The sequence below is a fragment of the Hakea prostrata genome, chromosome 7 (genome assembly GCF_041222555.1).
Source record: "Hakea prostrata isolate BN-2017 chromosome 7, UWA_Hpros_2, whole genome shotgun sequence".
Taxonomy (NCBI): domain Eukaryota; kingdom Viridiplantae; phylum Streptophyta; class Magnoliopsida; order Proteales; family Proteaceae; genus Hakea; species Hakea prostrata.
In genome coordinates, this window is record NC_142606.1 from 67103129 (window position 1) to 67114859 (window position 11731).

Here is an 11731-nt window from a genome sequence, read left to right on the forward strand (position 1 = left end):
GATAGAAGAAAACATATTGCTAAAAACATCTCGCCAACCCCTTAATTTGATACACCAAATCTGCAACATACCTGGGAATGTGATACCTCTCACACATCATACCAATCACCATAAATGAATCTAACCTCACCTAGACCTTGTCTATTTTTTTGCTATATGTCTTCCTACAACCCTCTCTTGATAGATATAATTTCATGGCCAAAACGTTGGTCCCCCTCAGCCCCGACGATCGCAAATGTTACAGCCCTATTTCATTCCTTGCCAACACATGTAGTTGCCTAAAGTACGGTGCACAAACCCATCACAGTTCACAAAGACCCACCCAGTCAATGGACGACTCCAATATAAGGCCTTCTGGATGACATATCTAAAATCCACCTTGATTTTCCACTAGTGAAAAGAGGCATGACTTGGGTTGTATGCATTGTTATTGCCTTTATTCCATGAAACTGACTCCTTGTATCATTGATGATGTGTTGAAGAACAACATACACCACCTTTGATGCTCTTTACCACCAATCTTCTATTTCGCTCTCACCAGATCTGACAAAGATTAGGCAATTAAAACTATATTGTTAGAAACTTATTGAGGGATCAACATCAACACTTGTAAGACTATCGTAATTACAAAATTTGATAGAGCTAAAACATACCAGGAGTACTTTCTCTAAGGTATTTAGACACCTTGATTTGTGCAAGCCAAGTTCCAAGTGTGTCTTCAACCCCAAGATCAGTTAGCTCAAACCTTTAAGGTTGCACCCCATATAGGTTACTTCAGGTGTAATTAGATTTTATTCACTGATTAACAGAATAACAACGGGGAGAGAGAAAAGGAGGAAAAAAACTCATTTTAAAAACGAACTCGATGATGGGTTTATATAGAGCCCCCAAAATCTATGGGTGAAAGGATAAGGTTACCTCTCTTTGTGAGCTTTCCTGTTCATGTCACCTCTCTTTGTGAGCTTACCTATTCAGGTCACCTCCTTAAGGGAAGGTACCTCTCTAATGACACTCCACATTTTCCACTAGCAATGGGATTTTTGGATCAAGGCCCATGACAAAATGAGCTTTCCGAAAATCAAGGCCCGTGACCCACAACCCAAGTTCCAATTCATATGGAATTATTAATATTAATTAATATATAGCTATATAACCAAGGTTAGGTCAGACAAGGGCTTGAGTTGGGTTCATCTCGCATAGGGGTTGCACTGTACTAGGTGAGTGAGATCCTTAACCCCAAAGATATATAACAAAGGTTCTTACCATATATAAACCAAATAATTAGCTGCTTGTTGTCTTATGCGGGACTAAAGTTCCATCATAGAAATCACAAGGACATAAATAAAAAATATTTTTATATTAAAAATAATATATATAAGTTTTAAACATTTTTCAACAATACTGCCAGATATGCTCTCAACTGAATTCCCTTTGAATTTACTTGCTGCCCAATTTAATTCATTCAACCAAGTTCTCTATTTTGGGCTGTAAATCCATTAAGATATAGCACATCCTCCCACAACCTTCTTTAAAGAGAACATTTAAAAAATAAATGGTTGTGATTCTCATCAGCTTCATCACAAAGGAGACACACGACATTATCAACCATTCCCATGCCAACAATCTGTCCCTAGTTAAGAGACGCTCATGGGCTGCAAGCTAGCTTATTAAACAAAATCGAGCATTGCATGTAGTCGACCACACCATCTGATTCCAACCAACCACTACACCACACAGTCAAGTCAACTCATTAGCATCCTTAACAAACTACTTCTCACTTGCTGAACTAACTCCTATGGGGGTGTCTCCAACAAGCTGAGAGAGAATTTTGACTTACTGAATTTCCTCCCATCGACTTTGAACACAATGGTCCATCCAATGGCTATGCCACTCCCCAACTAAACTGCATACCTTGCATATGCAATCAAAATAATTTCTTCAAAGAGCCTCAACAATTAAAGGTTGATGTAACACCAATGGACCACTAGGAATCCATGGGTCATACTGAAGGGATGTTGTGGTGTCATCCTTGATAATGTAATGTACACATGTGATGGGCATCAAACATGTATTAAAAATTGCCTACAATGCATGGAACACCTAGGCACTTTATAGGGAGAGTACCATGAGTGAACCCCAATATTCTATCAAATACCTCCTTGATGTGCAGCCCTACATTCCATTGTAAATTCAAGACTTCTTTTGGTCAATCATGAGATGGGAGCTTCTAGAGAAAAAAAAATCAAACAATTGCTTCAACAAGATAGCACTCTTCTGGTTATCCTATAAAAAAACGAAGAGGTCATCTGCAAAACAGATTCAAGAAATGCCCAGAGCACTATAGCATCTGTGATAATGAAACTCCCCCTCACCATCGCACACAAAAGTGAATCAATGAACATTTGGACGACAATACTAAATAGAAGAGGGGACATCGGACACCCCTAACAAAGGCTTTGGGCAGCTTAAAACCGAGCCAATTAAGTTTTCATTGAAGAGGATGGTGTAGCTCAATTTAATGATGCATTTTCTCCACCCATTTGATGAAAAAGCCAGGGAAATTCAACTTAGGCGAAAGACTGAATAAGTGATCCCACCTAACAGAATCATACGCCTTTCAAAGATCTATTTTCATCATAAATCTAGCATCCACTTTCTCCAAAGGATAATCATGAATCATCTCTTGACATAGGAGAATACTATCATAAACTTGCCTTCCCTCCACAAACACATTTTTATTGTACCCAATCACTCCGCAAGCAACCAACTTGAGCTAATTTGCCAACAACTTCACAATAAGCTAGTACTCTAGGCTACTAGTTGTGAATTAGTTGACAATCATTAAAAGTCTAATGAGTTTGTCCCTTAGGGATTAAAGTAATCTTGGACAACTTCAACTAATTTGGCATGCGAAGGCTACCAAAAAACTCCAAGATAGCCTTGCAGGCCCTGCTTCCTATAATATCCCAAGTCTTCTTAAAGGAGGCAATGTTGAAACCATCTATCCTTGAAGCACTATGGTTGTCACCTTCTTAATTTCCCCCACCAAAAAGGTCTTATCTAGAAGACCTGCCTTGCCATAAATCAACACTTGGTCCTCCATAGGTTCCAATTCAGAATAGTCAAATTGGGAAGCACGTCAAAAAGTGTTCTCAAAATGACGAATAACTTCACACTGAATCTCCTCTTCATTGTTATAGTTCACCCATCTTCTCCTTGAATCGAGGAAACCCAATTATAGGACCTCCTAATCTTCAAAGACAACGAAGGAACTTCAAATTACCATCTCCCATGTCGCTCAAGACTTCTAGCGCAACCTAGACTCCCAAACATAATGTAATTCTTTAAGAGCGATTGCCTCCTGCTTCTCTTGGTGGACCAATGTATCATCATAGGGCAAACATTAAAGAAGAGATTGTATCTAGTCTAACCTCATCTTAACCTCCTCAATCCGCTTTTCAAACTTCGAATATGTGGCTCTACTCCACTTCTGCAACTCTACCAAGCAAAGGTTGGCCATGAATGCAAAAAGGGGAGATCCAGTCGCATGCCACTATCAAATACACTCAATGAAGGGGAGGAATTCGAGGTTGCCAGTCCAATGATTATAAACATAAAACTGCTTAGTCAAAAATTCCCATCCCAATGAAGTTCCACCAGATCACAATCGTTGATATAGGTCTTCGTTGGCTCACATTTTTGCAAACTAGTATCGAGCCCACCCTTCTCCTTCGAGTTATCTTTATAGGCATTGAAATTGCACATAAGAACCTAGGCAATTGCATTTAAATGGAGATATGACTAAATGACGCCCAAAGAGATACCCTTTCATCATCCCTTTGTATCTTATTGCATTAAGTGCCTGCAATTCTCTTAACTTCAGTCCATCCTTCACTCTTGCATTTTAAGCCAAGTGGGAGGCCTAAACCAAGTTCTTCATAAAAGGGAAGGTAAATAAATGAGATGTAAAACAATAATAGCATAGTACTAGGGTTAGTTTTGGAAAATATAAAAAATGCATGGATGTCTTACCATTAATAAAAGCCAATTAATAGTGAGGGTGAGATTTTTTTTGGTAAAAAAGATTTTCATTCAGAGAGAAACAACTAAGGGTGTCAATTGCGTACCGAAACCGTTTAACCATACCGAACCGCACCGTTCAAAATTCGATACGGTACGTACCGAAACTGAATTTATTTGGTACAGTTCCCATTTTAGGTACTCAAACCGTCAATATGTACCGAAACTGTACGGAATTGGTATATTACCAAATTAAGGTATATAAATGTAATTTTACAATTAAAACATTTTACCTTTACCCTATCCATAATTCTCTATTTCAATTTTTTGTTTCGTCCTTCACTCCTCTTCTTAGATTTACTTGTTTTGTCTCTATTAATTAAATTTACTTGCTTTGTCTTGATAGGTCATTTAATTGCATTAATATTATATCAAATCCTTTATATTTTAATGAGACTAATTGGTTGTTTTATTTGGATATGAACAGATTATAGCATTCGGATATCAAATCTATAAAAAGAATGGTTAGAACCATATTGGCACATTTTTAAATCAAATCAAAGAATCACACCCAAATTAAGATGGAAGATTTGATTATGTCCAAAGCTAGAGGTTTGATCTTGCCAAAATCATAAGGATTTTCGTAAAAAGTCTTAATTCAGCAAGCAAATATTTCGTTCTCTCTTGCGATCAGACATCTAAGGAAGAAGCTGAATTGGAAAGTGACTAAATTGGAAACCATTGCATTGGCAAATATGAAGAAAGGAAACAATTGAATTGGGAAGAATTGCATTGCCAAAGCGAACGATGGAAATAACAGATTTGGAAAGAATGCAGAATTGGCAGGAATCCTCTATAAGAAGGACCGCATTTTCAAAGATTGAGGACACACAAGCTACAACAAGAGGAAGCCACAATTCTGAGGAAGAACGGCACAATGTTTTCTATTTTAATTGCTTTGTTTTTATTTTCCATGTCTAGCTAATTCTAGCTTTCGATCAAGATTAATGGAAGTTTGATTTTCACCAATTGTGAGACTTTGGATTATCAGTTTTCTTTAATTCTCAGGTATTTATGCGTTTTCTATATTTATTATGTTATTGTATTAATCCTTAGACAAGAGGCCTGTTGTTTTATGATTAATACAATACTTAGTCAATTCTTATATAAGTGACAAATAGCATTCTCGAATGGGTAATCAATGCCCTGGAGAGTTTGCTATGAGAATGTATATCCTAGTTTAAATAAACAAGGCTTTTTCCGGGTTTATTGACTAGGGATTGGGTCTTTTAATTTTTAATGCGATTAATAGACATAACTCAAAGGACAGATCCGAAGGTTATGTTTATTAATTAGGGAATAACTCAAAGGACAGATCCGAAGGTTATCAATAAAGTAGGAAAAGATTGGTTGTTAGAGGACTGATCCTCAATGACCATAACCAATCTACCCGAAATTAAAGTTTTTATTTTTTAAGTCAATGATCAATTGAGATAATCAATTATGAAGTTGAATCTTGATCGAAAGTCTTTATTATTCTAATTTTCTTGTTAACTACTGCATTCGTTAATTTTTATTTAATTTGTTGATTCAAAACTCCCCAATTTTTATCAAAGAATAAATCTTCACCAATCTCTGTGGATTCGACCCTACTCATTACTAATACAAATTCAGTTGAGATAAGGATTATCTTTGGTGGATTCGACACCCATCATGTCTCTGTTAATATCAGATTCTATCGATCGTTTTATTGCAATTTCATTATGATCTTAATGAACTAATAACAAAAATGGCATGGGTTTGTTTGTACAAAAAATGTACCGCACTAAATACAATGTTTAAACCGTTTTCCCGTACCGTGTTAATACCGAAACCGTACCATACCATGTAAATTCAATACGGTACGGTTCTAAATTTTTATATTCAAAGTTGGTACCGTACTGAAACCGTACTGATTGACACCCTTAGGAACAACCCCAGAAAAGAAGACAACACCTCAAGAAGCCATCGGGAGGAATGCAACCACTTAGTCCTAGAAAATATGGTGAGTGCCTTCTAGGCAAGGGAATGGGAACCCATTACAGTGCCTAGAAATAAAAGAAAAATTACAACTTTCAATTTTTTCTAACAAGAGGCCAATGACAAAAAGAATCCTCCAATTTGAGTGGGTGAATGGGGTTTTTGCTACATTAGCATCTTGACCAAGGCTTGATTATCATAAATCACTTCTATCTCATGAAGACCTTTTGATGGCACTCAACCAAAGCGGCTCGGATTGCTAGAGCTTCACCAACGAGAGCCTCCCCAAAATCAATTGGTTCAAAGACTACCTGATGCACTTGGCCCAATTGATTCAAGATAACAAAGCCCACCCACCCCCTTCAGAAACCTCAAGAGGAATAGCTTCATCACAAAAGACTCTATGGGCTCGATGGGCTCTATCTATGATTTTCTCAAGTCCATGGGTTTCAAAAGTCTAATCGGCCTCGCCAGGTGAAGGTGATGCCTTGTTAACCGCCCAGAGTTCACCCGACATTTTCCGCACCCTTTCAATAACTTCCTCTCGACTCCAAATATTTCTCCAAAAAATGTGGTCGTTTCTAGCAATCCATGAATACCAACAAATGTAAACACACAAGCTTACCATTTTTTTCTTCTCCTTCTTAGATGGGAATTCAAGTTGACATAGGGAGTCAAGCCATTCAATCAACGATGGGGATTTCTCTATTGGAACCAAGTAAGAGAGGGAACTCCCAAACCAAACAACTTTTGGAATTGACACCCTAACATAATATGATTTGATGTCTCTAGCTTAGCTCCACATAATCAGTAGGATGGTTCAATCTTGATTTGCCGTTTGATAAGGTTCTCCCCGGTAGCCATGCCCTTTACACACAACCTCCATAAAAAAGATTTGATTTTAGGGATCGAACCTGCATCCAATTGAGCTTTCACACCCTTTTAGGAACCTCATCCCATTTGTGAATTCGTGATGAGGATGTACTAGCAGCCTGCTCTCTCTCCTGCTTGTTGATCAAAAAATGGTAAGCAAATTTGGTCGAGTAAATCCATTACAAGCTAGGATAAAATGTGGTTGTCCTCTCTATGATTGAGACTTAGCTTAATGCTCCTGATGGCTTGTTGATCCCTGCAATTTATAAGTTGGTCAATAATATCAAAATTCCGTTCTCTGCTATGCTCATGGATCAGATCTGCAACTCTTTTAATTGGGCAAAGTGGGGGGCTTCTCAATTGAAATTCTGAAATTCTCATGCGAGGGAATCCACCGACTGTCCCATATGTCAATGTTTTTCCATTTCCTATTTCTCATATTAGCCCCTCTTCCAATACTTCATGCCCAATTAGAGAACTCCTCCATGCCCAAGAGGGTCTACTTCCCATTTTTGCTACTATGAAGTTCGTACTTGGGTAGTAGATAGCTTTAATAAATTTTGCCCAAAGTGAATCTAGATTATGTATCACTCTCCATGCCACTTTGCCTAATAGAGCTCTATTATGAAGAACTGGTTCATGGAATCCTAGTCCCCCTTTCTCCTTTTATGTACAAAGCCTACTTCATGAAATCCAATGCACCATTTTGCCATCTTCTCTATGCCCCCAATAAAAGTTGTTAAGACTATTTCTAATTAAGTCATGAATTCCCATTGGTATTGAGTAATGTGAGCTCATATACATAGCCATTGATGAGGCGACTGATTTGATCAACACTTCACCATCTGCATGGGATGAATACAAGCTTTTCCTACCATGTGTCTTGGAATTTGTCCTTGACACTAACTCCTGGAAGACCTCTTTCTTTGATACTCCAATTTCAGTAGATAACCCCAAATATTTAGTTGGTCCATCACTTTAGTTTACTCCTAGAACCCTTGCAAACCATCTTCTGAATCTCTGAGGTGTATTGGGGCTGAAAGTTATTGTAGATTTCTTCTTATTTATGGCCTGCCCGCTAGCTGAACAAAAGAGGTCCACACAACCCTTGAGATTTACAACTTCTTGAAGCTTCAAATATGAAAACAATAAGCAATCATCAGCAAATAAGAGATGGGAGATAAGTGGAGGCCTGCCCTTAACTCAGATGCCACTAATCTGTTTGTCCCTCTCAGCTTTCTCTAGAATTCTGCTTAGTACCTGCGAGCACAATATAAAGATGAAGGGCGACAATGGGTCCACTTATCTAATGCCCCTAGTAGGAATAGAAGAACATTTCTCCACTCCATTTAATAACAACATGTAAGAAACAATGGTGATAGTTTCCATAATTAGATCAACCCACATATTACAAAATCCCATCTTAGTGAGAGTAGTCCTAATGAATTCCCAACTAAGCCTATCATAGGCTTTTTGCATCTCCAATTTAATTGCTACTTGTTTCTTTTTCCCTTTTTTTTTTTTTTTTTTTTTTTAGATTTTTGACGTATGAAGTATTTCATTTGATATGAAAATATTATCTGAAATCAACCTTTCAAGAATGAAAGAAGCTTGGTAGGGTGAGATGATACTTGATAAGGTTGCTTTCAATCTATGCACCATAATCTTCCCAATGGCTTTGATAGCTACACCTCCAAGGCTTATTGGTTCGAACTGTTCTACAAGCTCTAGATTATTCACTTTAGGTATCAAGCAAACATAGGTGCAATTCAGTTATGCCGATAGGGATTTGGTGTTGAAGAACTTCACAATGCAATTGTACAATTCTTCACTAGTGATGGACCAAAATTGTCATCGGGTCTTGGTGTGAAATCCCCTAGAACCCATGGTTTCAAGTCCGCGAACCCAGAGTGTGAATAGGGACAACTCTGGACCATCCGAGTTGAGCTCAAAGGTTTGAAAATTGAACCTATGGAAGTGGATGACCATGAAGAAGACCCAACCACTCTAATGGAGTTCAAGAGGAGAGAGAAAGTTAGTATGTAAGGCATTAAAAGAAGATTTTGTCGTGCCCAAAAATGATGATAGAGGACTCATATGTCAACATAAACTATACCAATTATTAGGTCTAGAAATGAGCTTTTTACCCTCCGAAGCCCATTGAAATTGGCCTTCGCATGAAAGAGAGAGAGGGTCGGTCGATTGGGGCTGGTACACTATTTGTAGCCTTTCTCTTGGTGCATTTATGTTGAGGTATTGCAATAATAGTGGTTGTTGTGGGAGTTGGATAGTAATAAATGTTAGTTGAGTTTCCCTTAAGCCTCTATCCTTTGTTGAGTGTTTGATGGTCCCACTTTACCCATTTGAAGCCTATTGGACCTCTCTGAGATGCTCGCGGGCGACTCTCTGAGAACTAAATTGGGGCTTTTCATCTGGGAACTTGTTGGGATGATTGGAAGGTGTTTTTGGGACAATACTAGTGTCCCATTGAAGTCCCAAAAATCCCCAAGTGAGTTGATTTCGAGAGAAGTTCAAAAGAGAAGAGAGGTAAGAGAAAGAACAGAGAGAGTACAGAGAGAAATTAAAAGGAGAAAGAGGGAGTTGAAAGAGATAGGAAGAAAGAGAGAATTGAAAGGGACAAGGGGAGAGAGAGAATGTAGAGAGGAGAAGTGGGGAGGAGAGAGAAGAGAGAGAAGGTAGAGAGAGAAGAGAAAATAGGAGAAAGAGATAAGAAAATAGAAAATAGTAGGGAGAGAAGACTTTAGACTTCAGAGAACGAGAGAGAGAACATAGAAGAATTAAGGGAGAAGACAGAGAGTAACAGAAAATGAGAGACAGAGAGGAGGAGAGAGAGAGAGAAATAGAAGAGAAGCCTTGTATGGTTCCTGCATGTTGCGAAATAGTCGAGGATCATTCACAATACAAGAGAGAGGGCGAGCTTTAACTGATTCAGGACCAAGGGACGCACATGGAACATGAATAGGTAAGTGATATTGACCAACCTATGTATGTTATAAATAGGTGATTTCACTTACTAAACAGGTAGCATTCACATGTTAATATAAAATATATCTTATTCTTTCACTTATACAATCTATGGAAGTGCATGATATTGCTTTGTGAATAGAATATAAATGTATGGGATCGAATGACATCTTAAGAATTTGATTGAAATGCATGAATTGAAATGCTGATAGTATTCTTGAAGAGTTAATTAAGAATTTAAAATGATCCTTATGCTTGTTAAATTCAGAATTATCATGCATGTTTTCTTATTAAAATGATAGGATTGTATGAATTGTATCAAGTCTTATTCAGATAAGGCTAAGTGATAATTGAAATGCAAAAGGTACATTGAAATGGACAGAGTCTAGTAATGCAAGACTAAAATTGAATATAAACAGAGGAAAGAAAATGGAGGAAATAATAAGAATAAAGAAAGAAATATAATGTAATGGCTTCTGTAAATCCTAGTACTTAATGTACCCAAATGGGAGGGCATGAAGCAAGACTTAAAAGTGGAAAGATTGAGTCTGTGCCAATGATGGCAATCCACGAGGTGTACAAGGCCTTGTGCCTGGAAGCCACTTCAGTGGTGAAGATAAATGTGCATCCTCTGGATTTGCTTAGGCTCAAGACTATAATGCCAGGGAACATATAGATGTAAATATGTGAAATAACATTTGAATGTATTATGCTATATGACTTTGATGTGATAATGGATGCATAATGAATTGCTTGACTTACTTACATGGTTGTCTATATTGCTTACTAGAGCCACAAAGCTCATTATTGTAAATGTTAACAGGTCCCCAAATACATGACAAGGGCAAAGGTAATGGCATCCAAGACTACAATTTAAAGTAAAGGATGGGAATTTCTTTTGCAACTGATGTTTTATTAAATAAAACTGTGAAATGTATATATTTCTTTTGAGACTGTATGTATTTAATTAAATACTTTTGAAAATTCAAATGTAAGCATAACAAGACTTTGGATTGTATACATATGTATATGAGTCAAACTGTCAACTAGGTTATCTGTCTTAGTCCTTCGAGATGTTTAGTTTAGTATTGTTTTTAGTGGCTTTTAACAGGTTGATACTGATAAAAACCGTCACGTATCCTGGTTGGATGTCTGTAATGTGGGCCCCACCAAGCCTATGAAAATTGGGGTTGTGACGCTGTGGGGAACTGTTTGTATCGCACTAGAACTCGTAACTTTAGGTCGTCACTTATGACCGTAACTTGAGTTTTAAGTGGTTGTAAAATATTTATATAAACTCTAGTTGGAACATATGACACTTTTTTCCTGAACTGTTGGCCGTTGATTACCATAATCGTTGGGGTTTCTCCCACCTTGTCAGTGATCTACAACAGTACTTCATCATCCAGCCGCTCCGATGCTAGTCTATGAATTTGGATCCAGAACTCACAGTATTGAAAAGTCCAGTCCTGAGCTCTGTTCCATTCTTCAAGTACAAGAAGATTTCCTGAATAGATCAAGGCCCTTCTTGAATATGGTCTACCTTCCACAATGAAGCCAACCAGAGAGTCTGGTGATTTTGTGACAACTTCTTATCTTTACTTTTATCAATTACAACCTCATCCTCAACTTCTAAGGTTCTATTGCAAGATGGCTAAGACCGTGAAGAAAGAGAAGGAAGGAGAGGAGGAGAGAGCAGAAGAGGGGACTTGATGGTAACGGATCGAGGGTGGAGTTTATTATTCTCCATCCCAGATGAGGAGAAGGCGCCGGAGAAGGAGATTATAGGTGGCAAAGGTTCAACGTTGATACAGAGATCATGAATGTTGTGGAG